The sequence below is a fragment of the Camarhynchus parvulus genome, chromosome 4 (assembly GCF_901933205.1).
Source record: "Camarhynchus parvulus chromosome 4, STF_HiC, whole genome shotgun sequence".
Lineage (NCBI taxonomy): Eukaryota > Metazoa > Chordata > Aves > Passeriformes > Thraupidae > Camarhynchus > Camarhynchus parvulus.
The window spans coordinates 1,790,820-1,803,998 of NC_044574.1; positions in this window are offsets into that span (position 1 = coordinate 1,790,820).

Genomic DNA, 13,179 nt, shown 5'->3' on the forward strand with positions numbered 1-13,179 from the left:
GGCCAGCCCCAGTCCCGCCGGCAGCGGAACCTCCGCTCCCCGCCCGGCCGTGGCCACCGAGCGGGGACAAGGGTCCCAAACAGGACACTCCACCCCCAGGCCCCCCTCTCAGTGTCCCCCTGAATTCGTGCGAATCGCTCTGCCGGGTTTGTCACCGCGCGTGTCCCGGGGGACATCGGCTCTGTCCCCACAGCCGGCCCCATGCCGGCTCCAGAGCCCGGGCTTATCCCGGGATTCTCCTCCCCGCCGTCGTTCCCGTTCCCAAAGGAGGGTCCTAGATGCCGGGAGTGGGATCTGATCCGGGGATCCCAGATTTGGGATCAGAGCCGGGGGATCCCAGATTCGGGATCCAGATTTGGGATCGGAGCAGGGAGATCCCAGATTTGGGATCCAGATTTGGAATCAGAGCTGGGAGATCCCGAGGGTGGGAGCAGAGCTGGGAGATCCCAGATTCGGGATCCAGATTTGGGATCAGAGCTGGGAGATCCCGAGGGTGGGAGAAGAGCTGGGAGATCCCAGATTCAGGATCCAGATTTGGGATCAGAGCTGGGAGATCTCAGATTTGGGATCCAGATTTGGGATCGGAGCAGGGAGATCCCAGATTCGGGATCCAGATTTGGGATCAGAGCTGGGAGATCCCGAGGGTGGGAGCAGAGCTGGGGGATCCCAGATTTGGGATTCAGATTTGGGATCCAGATTTGGATCAGAGCTGGGAGATCCCAGATTTGGGATCCAGATTTGGGATCAGAACTGTGAGACCACAAGGGAAGGAGGCACACAGAGGGTCTGTCCTGTTATTCCCAGAAATCTCCACAATGGGAAGAACCCACCCGTGGGAGCCTCAGAAGCGCGGGCAGAACATTGGGATTGTTCCCATAACTGAGATATTTGGGATCGCCGAGTTAGGGTAGTCGGGAGCGCTGGGATAATTGGGATGGTTGAGATAATTGGGATCATTTGGATTATTGGGGTCACTGAGGTTGTTGGGATTGCTGAGAGAATTTGGATAGTTTAAATTATTAGCATTGCTGAGATAATTGGGGCCGTTGGGACCAGTGACAACACTGAGGTCAGTGAGACCATTGAGAACAGTGGGAAAATTGGGATAATTTGGATCATTTTGTTTGTTGGGATCATTGGGATCATTGGGAGTTTGGGATCATTGAGGGCTGGGATCATTTTGTTTATTGGGGTCACCGGGATCATTGGGATCATTGGGAGTTTGGGATCATTGAGGATTTGGGATCATTGAGGGCTGGGATCATTTTGTTTGTTGGGATCATTGGGGATTTGGGATCATTGAGGGCTGGGATCATTTTGTTTCTTGAGATCACTGGGATCACCAGGATCATTGGGGGTTTGGGATCATGGGGATTTGGGATCATTGAGGGCTGAGATCATTTTGTTTATTGGGGTCACCGGGATCATTGGGATCATTGGGGGTTTGGGATCATTGGGGGTTTGGGATCATTGAGGGTTGGGATCGTTTTGTTTGTTGGGATCACCACGATCATTGGGATCAGTGGGATCAAGCCCCTGGGATCACTGGGATCATTGGGGGTTTGGGATCATTCAGGTTTGGGACCATTTTTTTTGTTGGGATCACGAGGATCATTGGGATGACCAGGATCGTTGGGATGAAGCCCCTGGGATCGTTGGGATCAAGGTCAGGAAGACCCTGGCTGGGAATGCGGTGGCCTGGAGCAGGACGTGCCAGCGGTGACACCGGTGGGGGACACTGGGGAGAGGACAAAGTGCCACCTCCTGAGCCAGGGGACCTCCAAACCCCGAAAGGGACCGGCGGGGGATGCCGGAGCTGCATTTGGGATTATCCTGGGGCTGCACTGGGATTTTTGGGGGTCCAGCCCCCGCAGCCCTGCCCGGCACCGCTGCCCCGGAGCCGGGGAAGGTTCTGGAGGGGGGGGACAGGGACAAGGGCGGGGGCTCCGCCCGTGTTTGCGTCGCTGGCGCCCCGACAGGGATGAGGTAGCGCTTTCCGGGAATTGAGGCCCGGCCCATGGAAATGCCGCGGGGACAGGAAACCCGGGACGGGCACGGAGAGCCGCGGCTGGAAGCGAGGCCGGAGCCCAGCCCGGACCCGCAGCAGTGGGGACAGTGATGTCCCCGACCAGGACATGGGGGTGGCACCATCACGTCCCCATCGGGGGAGCTGGGGACAGGACGCGGGCAGCCTCTGCCCTGCTGCCCAGTTTGCTCCCAGTTTGCTCCTTCCCAGCTTTTCTGGGGACAAACTGGGCCCTCCTGGGGAGGGACCTGCAGCGGGTTGAGGGGAATCATCATCGTCATCATCATCATCATCATCATCATCAGCAGCAGCAGCAGCAGCAGCAGCAGCAGCAGCAGCAGCAGCAGCAGCTTCACCCCCATCCCGCACGGGTGTCCCGCACGGAGCTGGCGGATCGGGACGGATAAACCGGGATGCGGGACATTGTCCCCACCCCACCGAGGGGACCCCAAGGCCGAGGGGACCCCGCGGGGAGGGGGTGCAGCCCCCCACCCCGCATCCCGGAGCTCGGGGAGCGGGGCTGGATCGCTGCAAGGGGAAGGGCTGGATCGCTGCAAGGGGAAGGGCTGGATCGCTTCCTTCCCCCGCCCCGCCCAGGGCACGGCGCCCGCGGGGACGCGGTGCCAGCGCGGGGCGGGGGGGACGCGGTGCCACCCGAATTCCCAAATTCCCAAATTCCTTGCAGCAATCCCATCCCAAAGCTGGCGCTGCCACACGCCCGGGGTCGCTCCGCTGTCCCCTCCCCGTGCCAGCGCTGTCCCCGCGCGGGGATTTGGGGGATTTTGGGGTTGGAAAGCACCGGGAGCCCCCGGAAAGCCCCGACTGAGCTCGGGGGCACCCGCGGGCACCGCGCGTCTGCCTCAGTTTCCCTTCAGTGCGCAGGAGCTCTCCACACGCGTGTTCTTGCACACGCGTGAGGGTCTGCAGGCTCAGAACAGCCCCTTGCACGCCCGGGTGAACACGCGGGCGCTCTTGCACACACACACGGAGTCACCTCCCCACGCATGTGCTGTTCGCAGCCTTGCACACGCACACACGGGTTCTTGCACACACGCGTGTCTTGGACAAACAGCCCAGGACCTTGCACACACTGACACACACGTGCACACTCTCTATGTGCACACAACCACACCTGTTCACACACACACACACACATCTGTTCACACACAAAAATACACAGACACACACGTACACACACACTCACACACATGCGCACACACCCCATGTGCACACAAACATGCACACATGCACACACGCCCATTCACACACACTCCATGTGCACACACACACAAACACGAACACACACACATGCGTGCACATATGCACACACGTATGCACGCACTCCCATTCTCACACTCCGTGTGCACACATATGCACGCACACACACACATGTGCACACACATTCACACACTCTGTGCACACACACACACACACCCATTCACATACATACACGCACACACACACCCCATGTGCACACACCCCCCGTTTGTGCGCACGCGTGTGTTCACATGAACACCATGAGCACGCACGAGAGCGCTCACACGTGTACATACACCCCGTGTGCACACACAATGTGCACACGCACTCACACACGTGGGCACCACAGCCGCGTGCACACACACACGTGTGCACACACGTGTACATACACCCTGTGTGCGCACACACAATGTGCACACACACTCACCACAGCCATATGCACACACACACGTGTGCACACACGTGTACATACACCCTGTGCGCACACACAATGTGCACACGCACTCACACACGTGGGCACCACAGCCATGTGCACACACAATGCACACACATATAAATACACACCATGTGCTCACACACACACACACCACAGCCATGTGCACACGCACACACACACACACACATGTACATCCACATGTGCACACACACACCCATGTGCACACACAGTGGGCACACACACGTGAGCTCACCCGTGTGCTCACGTGTGCACACACACACACCCATGTGCACACACACACCCATTTGCACACACAGCGGGCACACACACGTGAGCTCACCCGTGTGCTCACACGTGCACACACACACATATACAGCCACATGTGCACACACACACACCCGTGTGCACACACAGTGGGCACACACACGTGAGCAGTCACCATCACACACATATGTGTGCGCACACAAACACACCCAAACACACCCACGTGCACACACAAACACACCCTTCCCCTCATGGTGCTCCCCGTGTCCCCTCCCTGGGTGTCCCTGGCCGCGCCATGGTGTCCCTCTGTCCCCTTGTCCCCTCCAGGTTGTCCCCAGCCATGCCATGGTCTCCCCCAACCCCTCCTGTCCCCGTGTCCCCTCTCGGGTGTCCCTGGCCGCACCATGGTCTCCCCCAACCCCTCCTGTCCCTGTGTCCCCTCTCAGAGTGTCCCCCAGCCCCCTGTGTCCCCTCTCGGGTGTCCCTGGCCATGCCTTGGTGTCCCCCAGCCCCCTGTGTCCCCTCTCGGGTGTCCCTGGCCATGCCATGGTCTCCCCCAACCCCTCCTGTCCCTGTGTCCCCTCTCGGGTGTCCCCCAGCCCCCTGTGTCCCCTCTCGGGTGTCCCTGGCCGTGCCATGGTGTCCCTCTGTCCCCGTGTCCCCTCCAGGTTGTCCCCAGCCATGCCATGGTCTCCCCCAACCCCTCCTGTCCCCGTGTCCCCTCTCGGGTGTCCCCCAGCCCCCTGTGTCCCCTCTCGGGTGTCCCTGGCCGTGCCTTGGTGTCCCCCAGCCCCCTGTGTCCCCTCTCGGGTGTCCCTGGCCGTGCCATGGTGTCCCCCAGCCCCTCCTGTCCCCGTGTCCCCTCTCTGGGTGTCCCTGGCCGTGCCATGGTGTCCCTCTGTCCCCGTGTCCCCTCTCGGGTGTCCCTGGCCATGCCATGGTGTCCCCCTGTCCCCGTGTCCCCTCTCGGGTGTCCCTGTCCGCGCCATGGTCTCCCCCAGCCCCTCCTGTCCCTGTGTCCCCTCTCAGGGTGTCCCCCAGCCCCCGGTGTCCCCTCTCTGGGTGTCCCTGGCCGTGCCATGGTGTCCCTCTGTCCCCGTGTCCCCTCTCGGGTGCCCCTGGCCGTGCCATGGTGTCCCCCTGTCCCGTGTCCCCTCTCGGGTGTCCCTGGCCATGCCATGGTGTCCCTCTGTCCCCGTGTCCCCTCTCGGGTGTCCCTGGCCGTGCCATGGTGTCCCTCTGTCCCCGTGTCCCCTCCAGGTTGTCCCCAGCCATGCCATGGTCTCCCCCAACCCCTCCTGTCCCTGTGTCCCCTCTCAGAGTGTCCCCCAGCCCCCTGTGTCCCCTCTCGGGTGTCCCTGGCCATGCCATGGTGTCCCTCTGTCCCCGTGTCCCCTCTCGGGTGTCCCTGGCCGTGCCATGGTGTCCCCCAGCCCCTCCTCTCCCCGTGTCCCCTCTCGGGTGTCCCCCAGCCCCCGGTGTCCCCTCTCGGGTGTCCCTGGCCATGCCATGGTGTCCCCCTGTCCCCGTGTCCCCTCTCGGGTGTCCCTGGCCATGCCATGGTGTCCCCCTGTCCCCGTGTCCCCTCTCGGGTGCCCCTGGCCGTGCCATGGTGTCCCCCAGCTCCTCCTGTCCCCGTGTCCCCTCTCGGGTGTCCCTGGCCGTGCCATGGTGTCCCTCTGTCCCCGTGTCCCCTCTCGGGTGTCCCTGGCCGCGCCATGGTGTCCCCCAGCCCCTCCTGAGGAGGAGGAGGGTGAGGAGGAGGAGGAGGCAGCTGCAAACCATTACCGAGGGGCGGGGGCTGCTCCGGGGGCTGCTCCGGGGGTCCCGCCGGGCTCGCCCCGCTCCGGAGGCTCCGGGTCAGGCGGAGTTCTCCGGGAAAGGAAAACAAACGCGAGGGGCACGGGACGGGGGGCAGCGCTGCCTCTGTGGGGTCCCCGAAGGGGGGATCGGGGTCCCCAGGGCCCCCTCGCCGTGCCCAGCTGTGTATCCGCGGTGACAGTCCCCACCCCGCTGGCCCTGGGTCGCCAAAGCCACCCCTGGGACCTTCCCTCCAGCAGGAGCCGGGATTCGGGAATGGAGGAGCCAGGACGGCTCGGAATGGGGGCTGCAGCCTGGAGTTTGGTTTTCCACAGGGATCTTTGTCACCTCTTGTGAGGAGTTAAATCCAGAAATTCCCATCCTGGAGATGAGGGAGGGAAAAGCGACTCCCGCCCTGCCTGGGATCTGTCCCCGCTGTCCCACTGTGGCATTGCCACCCCACGGCAGCGTTCCCGTTGTCCCACATGTCCCACGATCCCGAGCATTCCCTGTCCCCCTGCTCCTGCCTCCCTCTGGAGCGCCCCAAACTCAGGGATCCCTCCTGGCTGGATGAGGCCAGAGGGATTTGGGAGCCGGGAATTCCCCAGGATCTCTCAGCCCCCCTCAGCTCCCGCCTCTCCTTGGGGTGGAAAATCGAGGATTTGGGATGAAAAGAGCTCTTCCCATTCTCCTGCATCCCTGCAGCAGAGAAGGGGGGGGCTCCCGCCCCCTCCAGCTGCCAGGGCTGATGGTTCAGGTCCTGAAAAGCGTGAAAAGTGCAAAAACGAGGAGCAAAATGCAAAACGGTGTCGCAAAGCGGGAACACGGATTGGGGACACGGATCAGCCGCCGCAATTCCCGAGTTCCCGGCGGCGCTGGAAGCGAGAGCGGCGTTGGGGACATCGATGTGACAGCGGCCATCCCGGAGTGATGTTAAACACGTCCTGCACTTTGGGATCCTCATCCCTATCCCAGGAATGTTCAGGAGCGGGTGGAGCATCCCGGATTCCCCTCAGCTGCCAAAGATTCCCCAAAGTTTTGGCTCTGAGAGCTGGAGAGGGGTTTGGGAGGGGAAAAATGTCCCCGTGTCCCACTCGGTGACAGCCTGGGGTGTCCCCCTGGATCCGGGCACCCCGCGATGGGGGAGGACGCCTCAAACATTCCCAGCCAAGCTGCTTTCCCTGAATTCCCCCGTGAGCGCCGGCAGCTCCAAGCCGCGGTTTTCCTGCCAGGAGTTCTGGCAGGAATGGCCTTTTCCTGCCAAACTGGGACGTCTCCAACCCCAAGCTGCCGCTGTTGTGCCTCGCCAAACCTCCCACGGGTGGGAAAAGCCGTTTCTCATCCCACACTCCATCCCTCGGCCTCTGGAATTGCCGCACCGGGATCTCCTGGCACCGAGGGGCTCATCCCAAAAATCCCGAGCAGCTCCCGGGGATCCAGGGGGTGGGAAAAGGGGGCACAGCCACAACCCTGGGGGGAAATGAGTCCTTGGGGCTGTGGGATGATTTTCCACCGGGAAATCCCACCCCAGCAGCCCCTCAGGTGGGGATTTTGGTGGTGCCAGGCAGTTCCAAAGGCTGGGAATGGCTCCCTGGAGCTGATCTGGGAGTGGAGGTTTGATCCCTCAGGATTGGGGGATCCGTGCGCTCCAGCATTCCATGGGCTGAGGTGTTGGAGTCCTGGATGCTGAGAATTCCAGACTTTCTGGGGATTTTGGGGGGATTTTGGTGGTGCCAGGCTGATCCAGAGGCTGGGAATGGCCCCTTGGAGCTGAGTTGGGAATGGTGGGTTTGATCCCTCATTTGATCCCTCAGGATTGGGGCCAGGATGGAACCAGGGCAGCTCTGCATCCCTGTGCTCCAGCATTCCATGGGCTGAGGTGTTGGAACCCTGGATGCTGAGAATTCCAGGCTTTCTGTGCTGCCAGGCTCTGACACAGCCACAACCCTGGGGGGAAATGAGTCCTTGGGGCTCTGGGATGATTTTCCACAGGGAAAATCACATCCCAGCAGCACCACAGGTGGGGATTTTGGTGGTGCCAGGCAGTTCCAAAGGCTGGGAATGGCTGCTTGGATCTGAGTTGGGAATGGAGGGTTGGATCCCTCAGGATTGGGGCCAGGATGGAACCAGGGCAGTTCTGCATCCATGCACTCCAGCATTCCATGGGCTGAGGTGTTGGAGTCCTGGATGCTGAGAATTCCAGACTTTCTGGGGATTTTGGGGGGATTTTGGTGGTGCCAGGCCAATCCAGAGGCTGGGAATGGCCCCTTGGAGCTGAGTTGGGAATGGTGGGTTTGATCCCTCATTTGATCCCTCAGGATTGGGGCCAGGATGGAACCAGGGCAGCTCTGCATCCCTGTGCTCCAGCATTCCATGGGCTGAGGTGTTGGAACCCTGGATGCTGAGAATTCCAGACTTTCTGGGGATTTGGGGGGGATTTTGGTGGTGCCAGGCCGCTCCAGAGGCTGGGAATGGCCCCTTGGAGCTGATTTGGGAGTGGAGGTTTGATCCCTCAGGATTGGGGCCAGGATGGAACCAGGGCAGCTCTGCATCCGTGCGCTCCAGCATTCCATGGGCTGAGGTGTTGGAATCCTAGATGTTGAGAATTCCAGGCTTTCTGTGCTGCCAGGCTCTGACCCCCTCAGGAGAACACTGCCTTGACCTCAGGCCCTGGAGAAGGATTCCAAAATGGAATGATGGAACTGGGATTGTGGGTGTGGAGTTGATTAGAAATGTGTAATATCACTGGGTGGAAAACTTAGAGGTTAAGGGTTTAGAATATAGAGATATATAAACAAGATGGAGGTTTTGGGGTGGAGGCTGCTCCTTCTCCTCCTTCTCCTCCTTCTCCTCCTTCTCCTCCTTCTCCTCCTTCTCCTCCTCCTTCTCCTCCTCCTCTCCTCCTCCTCCTCCTCCTCCTTCTCCTCCTCCTCCTCCTCCTCCTCCTCCTCCTCTCCTTCTCCTTCTCCTTCTCCTTCTCCTTCTCCTTCTCCTTCTCCTTCTCCTTCTCCTTCTCCTTCTCCTTCTCCTTCTCCTTCTCCTTCTCCTTCTCCTTCTCCTTCTCCTTCTCCTTCTCCTTCTCCTTCTCCTTCTCCTTCCCCACCTTCTTCTCCATGGGTTTCGGTGGTATTTTGTAATTGGATAAAAAAATTCACATTGTGGACTTCAAGCGATTAGTTATGGGGTTAAAAGTGAAAATAATTTAGGTGTCACTTCTTAACTGGATAATTTAGCCTTCAACGCCTTATAACAAGAGATAATTGGCCATTTTGTGCCTGGCTAGTGAAATGCTGCAGAACTCACTGCTGTGAGACTTTGTAACATTGATAAAAAATAATAATAAACATCTGAGCCTGAATGTCTCGAGTGCCTTCAATCCCAGCCTCAAAAGAGGTAGAAAAAAGAAGCCAAAAACCAGCACTGGAGCTGGGAAAAGCCAAATCCTGCCTGCGAGGGTGGAGCGAGGCCATATCCGACTCCAGCTCTTGGAGCAAAACATTCCCAAGTGCCTTTGCCACCCCACGGGGAGCCTGGAGGGTGTTTGGAGCTCCTGGAATGCCCCTGGGGATGGCCTTGGAGCAGCCCCACTGCTGTGGGGTGGCCCCTGATGGAGCCACACCGGAAAGGATGGAGCATTATCCTGAGGGAATGTTGTTATTCCAGGGCTGGGATGATGGAGCATCATTCCAAACCAGGATGGGAGTGTTGTGGCTCTGGGTGTGGGATGATGGAGCATCATTCCAAACCAGGATGGGAGTGTTGTGGCTCTGGGTGTGGGATGATGGAGCATCATTCCAAACCAGGATGGGAGTGTTGTGGCTCCGGGTGTAGGATGATGGAGCATCATTCCAAACCAGGATGGGAGTGTTGTGGCTCCGGGTGTGGGATGATGGAGCATCATTCCAAACCAGGATGGGAGTGTTGTGGCTCCAGGTGTGGGATGATGGAGCATCATTCCAAACCAGGATGGGGATGTCGTAGCTCCAGGGGTGGGAGGATGGAGCATCATTCCAAGGGACGTTGGGAATAGCTCGGGAGGGGTGGGGAGCATCATTCCAGGGGCGGGAAGTGTGGAATATCATGGCTCGAAGTGGAATATATTCAAGGAAGTACAGGGACATCCTGGCTCCAGGTTTGGGAGATTGGAGCATCATCCCGAGGGAGGTGGGAATTTTGTGGCTCCAGGGGTGGGAAGAAGGAACACCATCCTGAGAAATGATGGAGCTGTCATGGTTCTGGATCTGGGAAGCTGGAACGTCATCCCCAAGCCAGGATGGAGCTGTCATGATTCTGGATCTGGGAAAATGGAACATCATCCCAAGCCAGGATGGGGACATTGTGTCTCTGAGTGTGGGAGGATGGAGAATCGTCCTGAGGAAGGACGGGAATTTCATGGTTCCAGGAGGATGGAGCACCATTCCAAGCCAGCACAGGGCTGCCATAATTCCAGTCCTGGGAGGATGGAACTTCACCCTGGAGGAGGATGGGGCTGTCCTGGATCCAGGTCTGGGAAGTTGGAACACCATCCCAAGCCAGGATGGAGGGAGTTGTTCAAAAGGTTTTTTTGTTCCAGGCCTGGGAAGTTGGAACATCATCCCAAGGCAGGATGGGGTTGTCATGGTTCTGGATCTGGGAAGTTGGAATGTCATCCCAAGCCAGGATGGGGCTGTCCTGGTTCCAGGTCTGGGAAGTTGGAACCTATCCCAAGCCAGGATGGAGCTGTCATGGGAAGTTGGAATGTCATCCCAAACTAGGATGGAGCTGTCATGGTTCTGGGAAGTTGGAACATCATCCCAAACTAGGATGGAGCTGTCATGGTTCTGGGAAGGTGGAATATCATCCCAAACCAGGATGGGGCTGTCATGGTTCCAGGTCTGGGAAATTGGAACACCATCCCAAGCCAGGATGGAGCTGCCATGGGAAGTTGGAATGTCATCCCAAACCAGGATGGGGCTGTGCTGGATCCAGGCCTGGGAAGTTGGAACCCCATCCCAAGCCAGGATGGGGCTGTGACAGCTGGATTTGGGATCTCCTCACAGACAGGGACCTCTGTCCAGGCAGACACTGATCAGGAAAAGCAAACCCTGGGATTCTGGATTTGGAGCGATGCCACCAATCCCCTGCAGTGCCCAGAGCGTTCCTGCCTGGCCCGGGCACTGCGGCAGATTTAGGAAATGGGGAATTAGCACGGCAGGAGTGGGGCTGTGTCAGATCCCATTACCTCGGACCGTCACCGCTCCCGGTGTCGCAGGAATAATTCACATCCCGCTCCTCCTCGGGGAGCCCGGCTCGCTCCGCGGCTAATGAGGCGTTTGGGATCAGTGGCTCGAGACAGCTCCGTCCCGGCGCTCCCGAAATGTAAAAGTCAGGTTTGTGCATTAGGAATTGATTTTCCGCTTGGAAGCTCGCACACGTGGGAATGGACGAGGCTCCGGGATGAGAGGAATCCGACCCAAAATGTTTCCTTGGAACCAGGCACCAGCTCAGCCTGAAATTCCTGCTGGAATAAGGCCAGGAATTGGGGTGGAAATTGGGGCAGGGGGGTTGTGAATCCCTGGATTTGGAGGGTCCCAAACATCCCCAGGGTGGAAATTGGAGCTGGGGGTTGTGAACCCCCAGATTTTGGGGGTCCCAAATATCTCCAGGGTGGAATATGGGGCTGGAGGTTGAGAACCCCTGGATTTGAAAGATTCCAAATTCCCCCAGGGTGGAATATGTAAATTGGAGCGGGGGGGTTGTGAACCACCAAATTTGAAAGATTCCAAACACTCCCAGGGTGGAAATATGAGCTGGAGGTTGTGAACCCCCAGATTTTGGGGGCCCCAAACACCCCCAGGGTGGGAATTGGGGCTGGGGGTTGTGAACCCCAGGACCTGAAGCATCCTCAACATCCCCTGGGTGAAATAGGGAGTTGGGGGTTGTAAACCCCCAAATTTGAAAGATCCCAAACACTCACAGGGTGTAATATGGAGCTGGGACATTGTGAACCCCCAAATTTGAAAGATCCCAAACATTCCCAGGGTGGGATATGGAGCTGAGGGTTATGAACCCCCCAAATTTGAAAGATTCCAAACACTCCCAGGGTGGAATATGGAGCTAGGACATTGTGAAGCCCTGGATTTGAAAGATCCCAAACATCCCCAGGGTGGAAATATGAGCTGGGACATTGTGAACCCCCAAATTTGAAAGATCCCAAACACTCCCAGGGTGGAAATTGGAGCTGGGGGTTGTGAACCCCCAGACTTTGGGGGTCCCGAACACCCCCAGGACACTGGGTCAGACTTGTGCACTCCCAGATTTGCGGGAGCTCCTTCCCCCATCCCATCCCATGGATCCCATCCCACCCCAGGGACCCCAAAATCCCCCTGGCTGGGGGCTCCCCCCTCTCCACGTTCCCTCCTCTCTTCCCTCACTGTGGGGCTGAGAGTCACCCCCAGAGCAGATCTGGGGACACGAGGTGACGCTGTGGGGGCTGGGACAGCCCTGGCATGGGGAGGGGTCACACCAGGGGCTCCCACCCCCTTCCACGGGATCCCACTCTGGATCTGGGGAGCCCAAACTGGGAGGAACTGGGACGGATTGGGAGGGGTTGGGGGGAGCAGGAGGAGCCAGGGTGAACTGGGAGGACTGGGAGGGACTGGGGGGAGCTGGGGACAGCCGGGGGGAGCAGGAGGAGCCAGGGGGAACTGGGAGGACTGGGAGGACTGGGGGGAGCTGGGGACAGCCGGGGGGAGCAGGAGGAGCCAGGGGGAACTGGGAGGACTGGGAGGACTGGGGGGAGCTGGGGACAGCCGGGGGGAGCAGGAGGAGCCAGGGGGAACTGGGAGGACTGGGAGGACTGGGGGGAGCTGGGGACAGCCGGGGGGAGCAGGAGGAGGCAGCAGGGCCAGAGCAAACTGGGATGGCTGGTGGGGAACTGGGGAGGCCGGGGTTAACTGGAAGTACTGGAGTGGGATTGAGGGGAGCTGGGGGGGATCAGAGAGAGCAGGAGGGGATGGGGGAACTGGGAGGGATTGGGGGAACTGGGAGAGCCGGGGTTAACTGGGAGTACTGGAGTGGGATTGAGGGGAGCTGAGGGGGAAGCAGAGAGATCAGGAGGGGACGGGGAACTGGGAGAACTGGGGGAACTGGGAGGGATTGGGGTCAGGGCAAGCTGGGGTGGAGGAGAGCAGAAACCAGCGTGACCAGGGTGAACTGGGAGTACTGGGAGGGACTGGGGACAGGCGGGGGGAGCAGGAGGAGGCAGCAGGGCCAGGGCAAACCGGGATGACTGGTGGGGATTGGGGGAGGAACTGGGGGAGCCGGGGTTAACTGGGAGTGCTGGAGTGGGATTGAGGGGAGCTGGGGGGGAAGCAGCAGAGATCAGGAGGGGATGGGGAACTGGGAGGACTGGGGG